Consider the following 17,353-nt stretch of genomic DNA (forward strand, 5'->3'; position numbering starts at 1 on the left):
ACCCCTTCAAAACCCTCAGATTGTTTTCCAGAGTCCATAGTCTCTCATGGTTCACCTCCACTTCCAATTTCCCCCAACTCCCTTCCCCTCTCTAACTCCCCATGTCCTCCATGCTATTTGTTATGCTCTACAAATAAGTGAAACCATATGATAATTGACTCTCTCTGCTTGACTTATTTCACACAGCATCATCTCTTCCAGTCCTGTCCATGTTGCTACAAAAGTTGGGTATTCGTCCTTTCTGATGGAGGCATAATACTCCATAGTGTATATGGACCACATCTTCCTTATCCATTCGTCTGTTGAACGGCATTTTGGTTCTTTCCATAGTTTGGCGACTGTGGCCATTGCTGCAATAAACATTGGGGTACAGATGGCCCTTCTTTTCACTACATCTGTATCTTTGGGGTAAATACCCAGTAGTGAAATTGCAGGGTCATAGGGAAGCTCTATTTTTAATTTCTTGAGGAATCTCCACACTGTTTTCCAAAGTGGCTCACCAACTTGCATTCCCACCAACAGTGGAAGAGGGTTCCCCTTTCTCCACATCATCTCCAACACATGTTGTTTCCTGTCTTGTTAATTTTGGTCATTCTAACTGGTGTAAGGTGATATCTCAATGTGATATCTCAATTTGAATCTCCCTGATGGCTAGTGATGATGAACATTTTTTCATCATCATGATGAACATGTCTGATAGCCATTTGTATGTCTTCATTGGAGAAGTGTCTGTTCAGCAATGTGGCAGGATACAAAGTCAATGTACAGAAATCAGTGGCTTTCTTATACACTAACAATGAAAATACAGAAAGGGAAATTAGAGAATCGATTCCATTTACTATAGAACCAAGAACCATAAGATACCCTGGAATAAACCTAACCAAAGAGGTAAAGGAACTGTACTCGAGGAACTACAGAACACTCATGAAAGAAATTGAAGAAGACACAAAAAGATGGAAGACCATCCCATGCTCTTGGATCGGAAGAATAAACATTGTTAAAAATGTCTAAACTGCCTAGAGCAATCTATACTTTTAATGCCATTCCTATCAAAATTCCACCAGTATTTTTCAAAAAGCTGGAGCAAATAATCCAAAAATTTGTATGGAATCAGAAGAGACCCTGAATCTCTAAGGAAATGTTGAAAAACAAAAATAAAGGGGCACCTGGGAGGCTCAGTTTGTTAAGCGACTGCCTTCAGCTCAGGTCATGATCCCAGGGTCCTGGGATCAAGCCCCACATTGGGCTCCCAGCTCAGCGGGGAGCCTGCTTCTCCCTCTACCACTCTCCTGATTGTATTCCCTCTCTCTCTGTCAAATAAATAAAATCTTAAAAATAAATAAATAAATAAAACTGCGGGCATCACATTACCTGATTTCAAGCTTTACTACAAAGCTGTGGTCACCAAGACAGCATGGTACTGGCATAAAAACAGACATAGACCAGTGGAACAGAGTAGAGAGCCCAGATATGGACCCTCAACTCTATGGGCAAACAATCTTTGACAAAACAGGAAAAAATATACAGTGGAAAAAAGTCTCTTAAATAAATGGTGCTGGGAAAACTGGACAGCTATATGTAGCAGAATGAAACTCGACCATTCTCTTATACCGTACACAAAGATGAACTCAAAATGGATAAAAGACCTCAATGTGAGACAGGAATCCATCAGAATCCTAGAGGAGAACATGGGCAGTAACCTCCTCGATATCAGCCACAGCAACTTCTTCCAAGATATGTCTCCAGAGGCAAAGGAAACAAAAGTGAAGATGAACTTTTGGGACTTCATCAAGATCAAAAACTTCTGCACAGCAAAGGAAACAGTCAAGAAAACAAAGAGGCAACCCACAAAATGGGAGAAGATATTTGCAAATGACAGTACAGACAAAAGGTTGATATCCAGGATCTATAAAGAACTCCTCAAACTCAACACACACAAAACAGACAATCATATTAAAAAATGATTTAACACAGAATGAATTTAAAGGTGTCCAATGAAAATGGACAGGAACAGACTTTTCCATGAAATCTCTGCTTTTCAAATTTCATTTGTATCATCTAGGATGGCTACTCTATAGGCAAGAGAAGACTTGTCTTACAGACACAGACAACTTAAGAGTTTCTTACATCAAATAAGAGTGAGCTGAGGTCTAACAGGGATCCAGGTTGGTTGACTCAACAGCTAGCAATGGTGTCAAGGACGCATGTTCTTTCCTGCCTCTGCTCTGCCATGTTCTGTGGGCTGGAATTGCCCCCAGTTGGTTCCCCTTGTTGTTGCAAGTTGGCTCCCAGAATTCTGGATATTAAACCCAGACCTTTAACATACAGTGTCCAGAAACACAAAGGGACCATCCCTTCATGTGACTCCTTAAGAATGAGGACAACTTTTCCTGGACCTCCAGAAATCATCTCTCTATGACTTCTTGGTCAGTCTGGGCCAGTGTCTCTCCCAAACCCCATCATGACCATGGCACCAGCCTGCTACCATCCACAGCCTAGACCATACCTGTGTCCCTCTGAGGAGGACAGAGTTGTCATCACCTTTGGGTCACATGCAAAAATGGTAAATACCTGAAAAAAATCAAGAGCCTGATCAGGAATTTATTTTAGTTATAGAGCTCTAGATTAGTTGTTTTTGAAAGCACAGAAGTTCAGGGTCCTGAATTAAGAGGGCCAGAATTTAAAATACTTTTTTAATTCATAAAATAGTTTCAAGGCCAGCAATTAAGTTGATTTCTTTTTCCAGATTGTGCTTCCATTCTAATCTTCTATTTCAAATGTATGATAATTTACTTTATTGACATTATATACACAGTTTTTGAGGGTCAATATACTGTAGAGAATGAGAAGTACTTATGTTTGCATTGGAATGTACTCTGTTACAGACAATAGTACAGATGCACTTCAATGTCATGATTGGCCTGTGCTTTGAAAAGTTGATTTCTGGAGGGCCTGGGTGGCTCAGATGGTTAAGTGTCTGCCTTTGACTCAGGTCATGATCTTCTGGCCCTGGGATCAAGCCCTGTGTCAGGCTCCCTGCTCAGTAGGAATTCCACTTCTCCCTCTTCCTCTGCTTCTCCCCTCTGCTGGTGCTCTCTCTCTCTCTCTCTCTCCAATGAATAAATACAATCTTTAAAAAAAAAAAAAAGTTGGGGCGCCTGGGTGGCTCAGTGGGTTAAAGCCTCTGCCTTCGGCTCAGGGCATGATCCCAGGGTCCTGGGATCTAGCCCCACATCGGGCTCTCTGCCCAGCGGGGAGCCTGCTTCCTTCTCTCTCTCTCCCTGCCTCTCTGCCTACCTGTGATCTCTGTCAAATAAATAAATAAAATCTTTAAAAAAAAAAAAAAAGTTGATTTCTTTTACTTCTTAGAAAGTATTAGAATGTTCTTTTAAATCTTTTCTTTAACCTATATATGGTATTGAGATTTCCATAAAGAATGTTAATTGGATTTTATATGTAACTGAAGAATACAATATAATTTAATATAATTCCCAAAACAGAAATTTAGTTTGGTGGACATTGAATATGGAAGAAAAAAAGGTCAAATTTTGTGTCTGAACATATTTGAGAAGTAATCTGCAAAAAAAAGTCTTTTGCCTCCCCCAAAAAGGCCTATTTTAACTTTACTTGGGGAATATAAATTTATATGACAATGCTATGATGTTTATCCTGAAGCATGAGAGAATGTGGCCAGTTTTAGCCAACTCCCAAATAGAAATTAATCCAAATAGCATTTCTGGCAGTTTCCAAAATGGGAAAGCCAAGACTCATCTTACTGTGGGTTGGCCTGATGACCACGATAAGGCTGATAAGTCAAAATTCCATTTGGTTATGAAAGATGTTATTTGATCAGATTTTTCTAGAAACACAAAACTTAGAATTAAAGAAAAATCCCAACACCCACCTTCATGGTTGCCAGTCTTCTAGCTTTCTTCTTTTCTTTATATACATTTTTTGGGAGATGGGACTTCAACAGGAGACTTGCATCTTACTTCCGTTGCTGATCCTGCAGTGTTCCAAGTACCTGCTTTACTGTTGTGCCTGTGGAAACATAATCATTGTTTATTAATTATAGCCTCTAACTCATAATAATGCTAAAATTCTTCATATCTAAGAAATCCTTAGGAGCTGGCTTCTTTCCAACAAGTCCTTTGCTGTTGTGGGGAAGGACTGATTAAAGCTTTGAGGTACCATGCTGCTCCAGGTTTGCTCCAGCAGCCCTCAGATGTGGTGCCTGGCATGGCCACATCTGCATCTGAGAAGTGTCCAGAAGTATGAGTCCTTGATGGTTCCATAACTACCTGTGGGGTCCAACAGCTGGTGTGCAGAAAAGCCTTGAGAGGACTCTGATGTCCACTCAAGCTTGAGAGCCACTGGGTTGGCCATTCTCAATTCTTTCTCCCCTGAAAGATCTACCCTTCACTAATTGTAAAAATGAGTTTGTTGTAATGATGAGGGATTGAGGCATGGGCACAGGGGAGTGTTATTTAAGGTTTGGTGGGAAAACCATGGATTTCCCTGTTATAACCACAACATCCTGGGAGCAGCCAAGCCAGTACTCCAGATTCCTGGTCTCTGAGTTCTCCCGAGGTCAGAAACCTGGACCATGGGATGGGTATAGGTTCTGCCATTCATGAAAAAAGATATTGTTGGAGTCCACTAGGCCAGGAGCTCAGCTCAGGTCATCACTGATGTGTCCCTACTTGGAAGTTGTCAGCCATGCCCACTGTGGTTTGGGATGAAGGAATTCTGTTCCTGTCAGCAGTAAGCAGTATGTGTCTATTCATGTGGTGCCTCAACACTACACTAGGGTGTGAAGGCACTGAAAGCAGGAACAACTCCTGATCATGGGCAGGTGCCAGGGGGTGTGGGGAACACCAGACAGTGTACAGTGCTCCAGCTGGAGCAAAGGGATCCTCCATAGGATCACAGAGCTGAGGACAGGAATTTACCTGCGACCCAGATATCCTGACCCTATGCTTATCCTGCCATTACAAGCATCACAGAATATGGAGAATGGAAACTGGTGTGAATGGAGATGCAGGAGAAGCTCACTTGCTTTTCATACCACAGGCAGTACCGGTACCCTGCAGCCTTCCCTGGCTTCCTTGGCAGAGGGTCAGTAGGGCTCTGCACTGGAGGCCCAGCACTGGAGGAAGGGAGATGGAGGACTGTGAGTCCGCAGTCTCCAAGAGGCAACAGTGTAGCTATGGAAACTGATGGGAATTTATGCAAAACTACACACCAACAGTTCTCCTCTATAAAATCACATTGCCTCAAAAGCCCCTAATGCTCACCCATGACAGAGAGAGATTAAGCAAAGTTTTAAGCAACAAAATGCCCTGGAGTTGAAGTGCAGAGGACTGGGATTATACCCTAGCTTCGTAGCTCATACCTGTTGGTCAGCTTTGGGCTAAGTTACCCATTTGTTCACGTAAGAATGGTTATCTCAACCTATTCCAGCTCCCTCACTAAGCAAGTGACATTCTTAGGTAAGGAAGTGCTTGTGGGCATTTATAGTAAGGCACAGAATGACTGGACCTATTTTCGCCCGATTTCCACTTGAAGTTTCCTAAGATATCCTTGATAATTAAGAAAAAAAATTTCTAAATATCCAGAAGCAGAACCCCAAAACAGAAGCAACTTCTCGTGTCCACTGTAGTCCTGAAACTGTCTCTGCATTCTGAAGAACTGCTGCAAGCACTGAAATCACTGAGGGCAATTTTGGAGTCTCGTTGCCTTATTTGACTTTCTTGGTGTAGCAACAATACTAGTGTCAAGCGACTGTTCCTCTCTACAGGGTTTTTGTGTTCTTTGTCCCTTCCACTACTGTTCTGGAAGTAGACAGGGAATGAATAATGCAGGCAGATCACCATGCCAGGAAGCCTGTCTCCCTCGGCCATCCTCATACCTGCTCCCGTGCCAGACATCACAGAACGAGAAATTCACTCAACGGGCTCTTGAAGAGCCTTTCTTTCCAGTGCCTCCCTGCAATGTGCACACCTTTGGGCAGCCTGTCACCGAGCTGCATGAGCACAGTGGCTGATTCATTAACGGGATGTGGCTAGTGGACCAGCGGAAACAAGTCCACCAGAGAGGGAAGCAGCTGCTCTGAACCTAGCCACCTGATTAAATTAATGTGTGAAGACATCCAAACAAACCCTAAAAGTGCATCTGACGAGCTTTCAAAGCGAACCTCCTGCTGCATGTCCCTGCCAATGCCAACCCATGACCTTCCTTTGCTGAAAGGACCCAGACTGAACAACAGTACAGCCCTACAGTCATTCAGACAGTTACTTGGCACAGATTACATGCCAGAGAGTGTCTGGTTGCTGACAATCAAGAGATGGTTTGGGCCCAGTTTCTTCTTCTGGACCAAGTGGGCAGGTCCTATCCTGCTCTGACCTGCTTGCCTCTTTCATGAGACAGAAATAAAGTAATTCAAAACCCTCACCTATAGAAAGGACCTAGGGCAATGGTGTCTGAGGCACACAGCAGACCATACGAAGGCATATACATGGAAGGAATTATTGGTCTTTTCTGCAAAGGCAAATTGAGCCAAAGTGCTGCTCAGGGCATCCAGATTATTTTGAATTGCCTTTTTCTTCCCTGGATCCAAGCTCTGCACAGAGCTGTTCCAATGAGGCATGTAACGGCCCCTGTTAAGTGATCGATTGAGCCAACCTCTTTCTCCATCCCTTTCACAAATCAAATCCAGGCAGTTGGATTTTCCATGCTGCCTGGTAATGTTAAAAATTGAAGGCAGATCTGCAAACACTCTGGAGACCGCAACCGGGACACTCCACAAAAGTCTCTCTGAGATGGAACCTGTCTCTCTCCATGTATAGATCTGAAGTGCCGTGCCACTGTCCAATGTTTTCTCCCCACACATATTTTTTCAATAAACAGTTCATAGGAAACTGGACCCTCTTTGAAATGAGACACTGTGTTTAGCTTTGCTCTTGACAAGCCCTAATTCTGAAAAGCCATGCCAGGTTTCTGAATGCAGCATCAGCTCCAAACTAAAATTTGGGTCCTTAGAGTTTTCCAGGCTAATTGTGTCTCAGTTTGCATTGAGCTGGCTCCAACAGGGGCAAACCCTTGTAGGAGTTAGAAGTTGGAAACTGGTGCCACTGGCTACCTGTGCACATCCCTAACCCCCTTGCCATTCCAATGTGCGCCTGTGGCATCCCTCTGCAAGAAAATGCATGCCTCCATTCTGCCCCCCACCCATGGTGGGCTAGAAGTGCAGGAAAAAATGCCCCCAAGAGCATCCTTGGGCAACAGAGGACAGGACTTAGTGCAAAGTTCTGGAAACCCCAGTCCTAGTGGATACCCCAACTCCTTCAGGTATGGGAGCAGACATCAGGCCACTGTGCTATGCACTCCATGTTACCTCCTATAGCTGGCACAGACTGAGTGCCCATGATGCAAACCTGCTCATCACATGTTCTGTTAGCTCTTCCCTTCTCAGGCTCACTCTCCCCCTGCCCTAAAGATGCCCCAAACAAACAGACTCCCTTCCCTCAAATCCTTCTCCCAGGACTGCTTCTGAGGAGCCTAGTTTAAGATAGAACCTTAGGCTACATGCTCTTTTTTGAAAGTTCCTGTTGATGAAACAGAAACAAAATTTGGGGAAAAAAGTGAAGCAGCTGCTTGACTTTCTCTGTTAGGACTCTCTGACACAAAGTCATTCAGGGCCGCCCTACCCTTAAATTACTGTCAATGACCCCAACCCTGAGCCTGGGGTGGAGGAGATGTGAACAGAGTGTGGAAGAGGGGGGCTGTGGGAATTTCCCTTTGATGATCACCTCCAGCTCCATTTGAAAACTGGCCCACAACCATTCACCAGCCATCAGCCCACTGGAATCCCAGTGCATGGCCACCAGACGTATGAGGGCAGGGCGACGGCCTAGATGGTTGGCCTGAGGATCACCATATTCAGGAGAAATCAAAGTCACACTGTCTGTGGGCTGCCCCCATGAGGCCATCATCGCTGCCAGGACAAGACACCCGAGCCCCCTGGGGGCAGGGACAAGACCACCTTGTTTATCACAGGATCCCTGGGGCCACATGCAGAGAAGATGTCCCACGCATGTCTGTGGTTGACACAAGACAACCAAGAAAAGGTAAGACCAAAGTCACAACTGGATGGACTTGGCTGGCCAAGTTTAGGGAACTCACACAGATGGAGAAAAAAGAGAAGAGAGAAGCCAAGGGTGACAGCTCCCAGGTCCTGATCCCACAAGCCAGATGGAATGACACAAACTGAAACTGGCCTGAGTGTTACTGGATGTCACTGGTGGGTGATACCACACTGCATCTGAGGAATGACACAGGAAGCCTCAGTCTCATCAGGACTGGGGAAGCCGTAAGAAACTCTCTCCTGACAGCCTTCCGGGTGTGGGGCGGTGGATGGCGGGGGGTAACCTCATATTCAGGGAGGATCACAAGGTGTCCACCAACACTCAGATCTGCTGCATTTTCACTTTCGTGCAGCCGCAGTGGATACCTGCAAGGTTGCCTTTGTGAATATGAAGATTCCCCACATCCTGGAGTACTTATAAATGAATCATTTATGAACATAAGTCAGAGCATTCTGAGTTTTATTCTTCTCCACTGATATCTGAGCACCTACTGATGCCAGATGTTTTAGCAAACATCTTGGAATACATTGTATTATTTAGTTGAATCTTTACCAAACCTGTGAAATAAGACTTATCACCTTTTGCAGGTAAGGCAACAGATCTTGGTGGTTAGGGGATGGGTCGTGGTTGGGCAGCTGGTGCAAAAGCCAGGGACTGTCAGAGGACCTGATTCCCAGGTTCGTTCCAACACTTTCCAACTTACACTTTGAAAAAAGCTCGGTGAAATATTTTCATATTATACATAATTTTTAAAAGTGATCAGGACTATTACTTGTGATTTTATAAAAAAAGAACACCAGTATGTCCTTGAGAAAGTCACTGGGCTCTATCTTGAGTCACAAAACCTTTCAATGGACCCCCTTTTACAAAAAGCATCAGAGCATCATTCATAGCCACTTCTGGTGACTGAATACCATGCACTATTTCTAATTTGTAATGACAACAGCAGCCTGATGACCTTGAAACCTCCAGATCTGATTACATGGATTCTTTGATAACCTAATTTAACTCTTGAACTAAATGAGAATAAGAAACAAAAATGATAATAAATCCCTTTCCTTCCTTGCCCCCTAGCTGTATTTCACATCTCTCCTCTCCAAAGTCATATAAACACAAAAAGGAAGGAGCCCCACACTTAGCCTGTACTTCTGGGTCCACTGTGGTCACGGCTGGGAAAGGTCGTCCCTCCACTTCAGGCAGAGGCAGGGGGATGGTGACAGCTCTGTGTTTGGTTCTTGTGAAAGGAATATGAGCAGTGGAGTAGAGCCTTGTATTAGATACAAATGAAAATGAATTTTTTCCTAACTTCCTCTTTAATGATTTAACTGTATACTTGAATGGATTATTTGTAGTTTAGTATTTGGAAAGTTAAACTCAGCTGTTCCCTAGTTCTGTTTTGCAAGGTTATAATTGAGAAGATTCCATTGCTTTTCAGGGAATAATCCTTGCTGAAACCCCATGAGGGCTGGCAACTCAGACTCTCTGTTCCTTTGGGGAGCAGGGCAGGACATTGAGCTCTGAGCCCCAGGGGCTGGAGGAGGCAGCCAGCAAGCTTGAAAACCAGCCCTTCCAAAGCAAAGTGATGTGATGCCCTAACAGAATTTTTGGCTAGACTATTAGAAAGATTACTAATATTTAGCATTTAGCAAGTGGATAAGAAATATTTACTCTCATACCATATTGGCAGAATCTTTCACTGCTAAAGGCATTTGGGGGAGCAATTTGTTAATATCTATTAAAATTTAAATGCACATACCTTTTGATTCAGATTTCCATTGTGAGGTGTATATATTCTAGAAAAACCTGAAGATTGACAAAGGGTGGTAAATGTGACCCGGTAAATAATATAAAAATTTGGAAATAACCATCAACAAAGGAATCAAGAAGCCAAAGAACAGATTTTATGGAATACTATGCAGTTGCTCCATGTGCACCACAACAGAAGGAACTAAGATTCATTAAGTGAAAAATATAAGTGTAGAAATGGTACATCTTACTGTCCTTCAAGCCAAATCAATGTGTGTGTCCTTCAAGCCAAATTATGTGTGTGATTGCAGGTTTGTGTGCACATGAAGGTAAACTCACCAAAGGGCGGAGAGCAGTTACCAATGGGAGCGTCAAAGAGGACAGTTGAGTCGTTCCCTTGGGATTTGGAGACTGGGGGTCCTTGGGCAGCAGGACATGACCATATGCAAGCGTGGTTGCCGTTGACAGAGCTGTCTTCCTCCTGTCATGTGATTAGCAGAGAGATGAATCTGTGAAGCATAAAAAGGGAAACTGAAACATGGGCTCCTGGGTGGCTCAGTCTTTTAAATGTCTGCCTTTGGCTCAGGTCATAATCCGAGAGTCCTGAGATCAAGTCCCACATCGGGGTCCCTGCTCAGTGGAGAGTCTGCTTCTCCCTCTCCCTCTGCCCCTCCCTCCTCTTGTGCACTCTCTCTCTCTCTCTCTCAAATAAATAAATAAAATTGTTAAAAAGAAAGAAGCAATGGGCACCTGGGTGGCTCAGTCATTAAGTTTGGCTCAGGTTTGACCTGAGTTTGGCTCAGGTCATGATCCCAGGGTCCTGGGATTAAGTCCCACATCGGGCTCCCTGCTCAGCAGGAAGCCTGCTTCTCCCTGTCCCACTCCCCCTGCTTGTGCTCCTTCATTCTCTCTCTCTCTCTCTCTCTGTCAAATAAATAAATAAATAAATAATATTTTTTAAAAAAAGAGAGAGAGAGAAAGAAAGAAAGCAAAAAAAAGCAAGCAAGCAAGAAAGGGAGGGAGGTATTATACCTCAGGAGAGGGAGGTATTATTTCATGGGCTCCAACAACTTTTCATCTGGCTGCTGCTTCATTCCAATGTGTAGCAATATTCCCACTTGGAAAGTCACTGCCCTGAGTATCTCCAGAAACCATGGGATAAGTTTCTTCCTCTGTGTGGGAAAATGCTCAATTCAATACAAGTTGTGCCTGGGACATGCCACCCCATTTGCATTTTAATATGTGTTGGAGAGCTATTTCTATTGATAAAACTCTTGCAAATTATAGACTTGATGGTTATCCAGCAGACTACACCCTTCTTTCTTGATCTTTGCTTTTATCTTTTCCACCCATGGTACTTAATGGAGTGTTTGCTACTCAACTGACATTTAATAAAAGCTTTCGGTGAATGAATAAGTAGACATATTCAAATGAAGCAATGATGGACAAGTATAGCCATGGGTTTATTATATTCCAACAACATCATCCTGTTGAATAGAAGCAGGCCTAATTGCTCAAAGTCAACTGTTTTCACCACAAAATAGAAATTCCATGTGCTATTACATTTTACAGTTTGTAAGGCATTTTTATATCTTTTGCCCGCCTCTTGGTGGGGACAAGCTCTGAGGGAGGAGGGACTCTTACCAACACACCCAGTTAGGGACAGGTTCACCTCTCGAATCCAGCCCCCACGGTACCTTTGGCAGTGTTCTCCTTTGTTAAAGAACAAATAAAGAACAGCATGTGCCATGTTGCAATTCAGCCCTATTTTGGCTGAGCACACTGAGGGGATGGGGCAGAATTCAACAACCCCAGAAGCCACACCTACCACATCCACTGTGACTCAAGAGACACCAAGTGTTGAAGTTGGCTCAGTTTGCCACCTCTCGGAACATTCAGTGTTGCCCAAGCCCTCTGGGACTCATATTCAAAACTGAAAAGGAAGAGGAAGGCTTCTCTCCACTTACAGTGAGAGAGAAACCATTTCTCAGGGTCATAAGATTCTATTTCAAGATCTTGCCAGAAACTTGGTTTATATAAACCTTTGTGATCAAAGTCAGGTTTTCCTGTTAAAGTTGCTAAATATGTCACAATAAAAGGCACATTTTAGCTCTGGATTGGGATGTTTTGAGGAAGAATTTCAATAGCTCTTTTCAAAGTTTGGATTCCCCCCAGCTGAGTAATAAACCCAAGTATTGCACTTGTGTCCTTTCTCTCCACTCCCTATCTCCGAGCATTTTCTGGCTGTTACATGTTGCACGTGTAATCAAGCAATGGGCTTCCCAGGCTTACATGCAATCACCTGGAGGCCTTGATACTTAAGTCTTTTGATAAAAGATTACAAGCATCTTTAGTAAGTGGTTATCATAACAGTATTGAAATGGGAAATATACCTGTTCTCACACATTCTGCAATGAATGCTATACTTGACCCATAAACCTTAAAACTTTTATTAAGTTTGAGAACTGACTGTTAGCCATTGGCACCCCTGACTCTTCACCCATTTTTCCCAGTTTTCTTTGGCTTCTTACTTCCTATTCTTACCAGGAGAGGACAGCCCCAAACTTTTTGGAATGACTTTAACATTCGGTTCCCATATATAAGAATCATTGTGCATCCTAGTTGGACTTGCCCCAACCTGTACCAGGAATGAGACCTGGGGCAGCACCAGCTCACCCATGTGCCCTTCCCTTTCCAGGCCACGCCTGGTCCCACTGCCTTTGTCACAGCTTCTGTTTGCATTTCTATCATCACCCAGCTCCAGAACTTTCACAGTCCCTGGACATTTATTTGCCTCTCTGGTCACATACCGTTAACAAAGAAAGTAAGAAAATATAAGTAAGCATAGGTAAAGATCAACAAGTAAGTAAATACATACATACATATATGCATTTAGTTTTGCTGTCTCAGAATAAGGCAGGCACTGAAGAAATCCACATTAAATCAGTGATGATGGTCAAATAATTAGAATGAACCTGAATGTCCATTCAATTCATTAGTACATTTGATCTGACCCTGTCTTTTTCTATGAGAGCTCTTTGTATTCTTTTTCTCCTTTTTATTTTTTTTTTATTTTTTTTTTAAGATTTTATTTATTTGACAGAGATCTCAAGTAGGCAGAGAGGCAGGCAGAGAGAGAGAGAGGAGGAAGCAGGCTCCCTGCTGAGCAGAGAGCCTGATGCGGGACTCGATCCCAGGACCCTGAGATCATGACCTGAGCCGAAGGCAGCGGCCCAACCCACTGAGCCACCCAGGCGCCCCTCTCCTTTTTATTATTAATTATTTTTATTAGCATATAATGTATTATTTGCCCCAGGGGTACAGATTTTTGAATCACTGGGCTTACACACTTCACAGCACTCACCATAGCACAAACCATCCCCAATGTCCATAACCCAACCACCCTCTCTACAACCCCTTCCCCTCAGCAACCCTCAGTTTGTTTTGTGGGATTAAGAGTTTCCTATGACTTGTTTCCCTCCTGATCCCATCTTGTTTCATTTTTTTCCCTCCTGACCTCCCAAACCTTTAAAATTCTGCCTTTAAAATTCCTCATATCAGGGAGATGATATGATAATCATCTTTCTCTGATTGACTTATTTCGCTCAGCATAATACCCTCTAGTTCCATCCACGTCATTGCAAATGGCAAGATTTCATTTCTTTTTGATGGCTGCATAGTATTCCATTGTATATATGCATCACATCTTCTTTATCCATTCATCTGTTGGTGGACATCTAGGTTCTTTCCATAGTTTGGCTATTGTGGACATTGCTGCTATAAACATTTGGGTGCATGTGCCCCTTCAGACCACTACATTTGTATCTTTAGTGTAAATACCCAGTAGTGCAATTGCTGGGTTGTAGGGTAGCTCTATTTTCAACTTTTTGAGGAACCTCCATGATGTTTCCCACGGTGTCTGCACCAGCTTTCCTTCCCATCAACAGTATATGAGGGTTCCCCTTTCTCTGCATCCTCACCAGCATCTGTCATTTCCTGACTTGTTAATTTTAACCATTCTGACTGGTGTGAGGTGGCATCTTATTGTGGTTTTAATTTATATCTCCCTGATGCCGAGTGATGTGGAGCACTTTTTCATGTGTCTGTTGCCCATCTGGATATCTTCTTTGCAGAAATGTCTGTTCATGTCCTCTGTCCATTTATTGATTGGATTATTTGTTCTTTGGGTGTTGAGTTTGCTAAACTCTTTATAGATTTTGGATACTAGCCCTTTATCTGATATGTCATTTGCATATATCTTCTCCCATTATGTCAGTTGTCTTTTAGTTTTGTTAACTGTTTCCTTTGCTGTGCAAAAGCTTTTGATCTCAATGAGGTTCTTAAAACAATGAGAAGGCAGTACATAGATAGACAAGAACAGTGAAAGAGATTAAAGAATCCAGAACCAGACCCACCTGATTTATGACAAAGGGGCAACTGAAAGACAGTGGGGAAGGGTGTTTTTTTCACTAAAGGCTGCTGGATTGATTGGTCTACCACGTAGGAAAAAAAATTGATCTTGGCTCCTACTTCACCTTGTACATAGAAATCAGCATCAGATAGCTCATACACTGAAATGGGAATGGTAAAATGGTGAAGATTTTAGAAGAAAATGAAAATATTTTCATGACCACAGGTAGGAAGTTTTTAAAAGTAGTTTATAAAAAGCAGTAACTTCAAAACAAAAGATTAATAAAATAAATGATCATAAAAATAAGAATGCCTCATCAAAACATGTCATTAAAGGAGTGAAAACTAAATACACAGATTCGGGAAGAAGTTTGCAATGCATATAACAGATGTATTTTCAAAACCAATGAAGAACACTTTTGGAGTAAAGTGAAGAAAAATAATGCGTAAGTGCCATTCAGTGGGCACACATTGTTTGGCACTGGGCTAAATACTTAACCCACCATAATCTAATTTAATCCCCATGAAAACACTAGATGATAGGTATCATTAATCCAGTGTTTCACAAGATAGGGGAGAGGGTTATGTTATTATAAGTGACCTCCTGAGCTCACATAGATTAAAAAAAAAAAAATGACAGGGTCAGGAGACAAACGCAACCCCCAACCTTGAGAATGCACTCTCAACCAGTGCATTCAACTATCCATCTTTCTCTCCTCCTTTTGTTCCTTCCATCCATGTACTCACCCATCTATCCTTTCTTTTCTTTTCTTCTGTTCATCCATGGTAACATAAGGCCTTGACTGAAGGCCCAGTGTTACATGCTGCTTTGACATTTGGCAAAACTGGGGGAGACAAAATTGAAAGATTGACATCGTGTAAGGATAAGTCAGTCTTGGGCAGATGCTTTAACCCATGGATCCCTGCTTTCGGTCCCAGCTGCTGGAATATATCCACCTGGCTTCTCAGTTGTGTGAGTCCTCAATTTTGCACCTTGAGAAAATTGTGTTCCTGCTCATTATTCCCTTAAGAAGGGTTCAACACCCAAACTTTGACTTTTCTACTCCAAGCCCTTGAAAGTTTAGAAGGAAAACTCTCAAGAGGAAATAGGTCACGACACTCAAAATGATGAACTTGAAAACTCTGATGAATTGGTCAAGTTTACAAGTCCTCTAATTCTATGGCAGACTCTGACAATTGTCATCAGTTTAGAGGAAGGAAGGGTTTCAGTGATCATGTAGTCCAGGTTTGTCAGCCCTAAATGTACAGGAGAGGAAAATTCTGGGACCAGGTGTCATGCTGTTTATAAAGTTCCCCAGGTGATTCTAACATGGAGGCAGGGTTAAGAACATGGAAGTATTCCAAACTTCCCAGACTATAGGGCAAGCTAAGAGGCCTCAAGGATCCCAGCAAAGTGTAGATAAGTGGGCCACAGTCACCTAAGAAGAAACTCATGGTAAATTAACCAGGTCAGCATTTTCACTAGTCTAAGAATTCCATAGCCCTACTATAAGAGAGCAATAAAGTACACCAATGAAATCCATCTTCTTGATTTGCATCTTCTTAAGAGGCTGCTTGACTACCACTTGCCCAAAAAAGTCCATAAATTTCTAGGATAAATTTATGCCAAATCTAAGTATTCAGCAACAAAGTCATGGAGAAAGCATGAGTCATGTGAAAGAAATTCAACTCTATCGTACTTCACTGAGGACAGGGCACAGGGAAGGAGAATATTCATTGTTTTGTTTTGTTTTACCTCTCCTTGGTCTACCAAAAAAAAAAAAAAAAAAAATCAGCACGGCTTACAACCAGGATACACACACACATTTACACACAATACATTAGGAAAGACGATGTGATGAAATGGAAATAGAGATAATGAATCAAGAACAGGAAAACATTTTAAAGGACAAAAATGCATATACAGAGACACTGAATGAATAAAGAAACATTATTTATGGATGCCTTAGACTGAAGAAACATAATACCTAAATATTTATTAAAGGGGTTTAATTAAACAAATTATGAAAGGTCAGTGAGATAAAAAATGAGGTGACTCTCTTTGTGATGATAAGGAGAAATTTCCAAGACAAGTTGAAACAAATAGAAGTTCAGACTAGAGCACAGAGCTTGCTACCGCGTCCAGAAGAGGTAATGCCAGGAGCAGACACTGCCTCTGGGGGTGGTTTCAGGATGGGCAGGGACAGGAGGGAGTTGACATTCCTAATAGACCTTTTTGGTCTACTGGAATCTTTTGTACTATATACATTCCTTTTTCCCAATAAAAAAAAAAATCACCCTAAAACTATTATTTAAAAGAAATACATAATTTTTAGAGAAATAGAAATTCAAACCTAAGGAAAGGAAAAAAAAAACTAACTAACTTAAAACCATGAAGCCCTAAACACAATTTAATTAATTTATTTTATTTTATTTTATTTTTTTTGGATAATAATTCTTTAAATCTTTTTGCAAATTCATATTTAAATTCTAGTTAGTGAACATACAGTGGAATATTGGTTTCAGGAGTAGAATTCAATGATTCATCACTTATGTACACACCCAGCGCTCATCACAACAAGTGCCCTCCTTAATGCCCATCACCCATCTAGCCCATCCCCCACCTCCCTTCATCAACCTTCAGTTAAGAGTCTTTTATGTTGTGTTTTTTTTGAAGAGTTTCTTACGGTCTGTTTCCCTTCTCTCTCTCTCTCTCTCTCTTTTTTTTCCCATCCCATATGTTCATCTGTTTGTTTCTTAAATTTCACATATGCATGAAATTATATGGTATTTGTCTTTCTCTTACTGACATTTCATTTAGCATAATATAGTCTAGCGCCATCCATGTCATCACAAATGGCAAGATTTCACTCTTTTTGATGGCTGAAAAATACTACATAGTATTCAGCCATCAAAAAGATACATATATATGTATATGTGTGTGTGTGTGTGTGTGTGTGTGTATATATATATATATATATATATATATATATATATATATACCAACCCCAACTTTTCATCCATTCATTAGTTGATGGACATTTGGGCTC

General features: G+C 42.0%; 1 long non-coding RNA gene across 1 annotated transcript; it reads right to left on the bottom strand.

The window, feature by feature from the left end:
* Positions 1-1,936: 1,936 nt before the first annotated feature.
* On the bottom strand, positions 1,937-10,463 carry LOC106005964. Its single transcript, XR_001179739.2, has 3 exons — positions 10,233-10,463; positions 3,905-4,041; positions 1,937-2,571 (listed from the first exon to the last, which is right to left on the bottom strand). It is a non-coding gene; the product is annotated as an uncharacterized LOC106005964 (long non-coding RNA).
* Between the last annotated feature and the right edge of the window lie 6,890 nt (positions 10,464-17,353).

Source organism: Mustela putorius, unplaced genomic scaffold, assembly GCF_011764305.1.
Source record: "Mustela putorius furo isolate JIRA1106 unplaced genomic scaffold, ASM1176430v1.1 tig00000253_pilon_pilon_pilon, whole genome shotgun sequence".
Taxonomy (NCBI): Eukaryota; Metazoa; Chordata; class Mammalia; order Carnivora; family Mustelidae; genus Mustela; species Mustela putorius.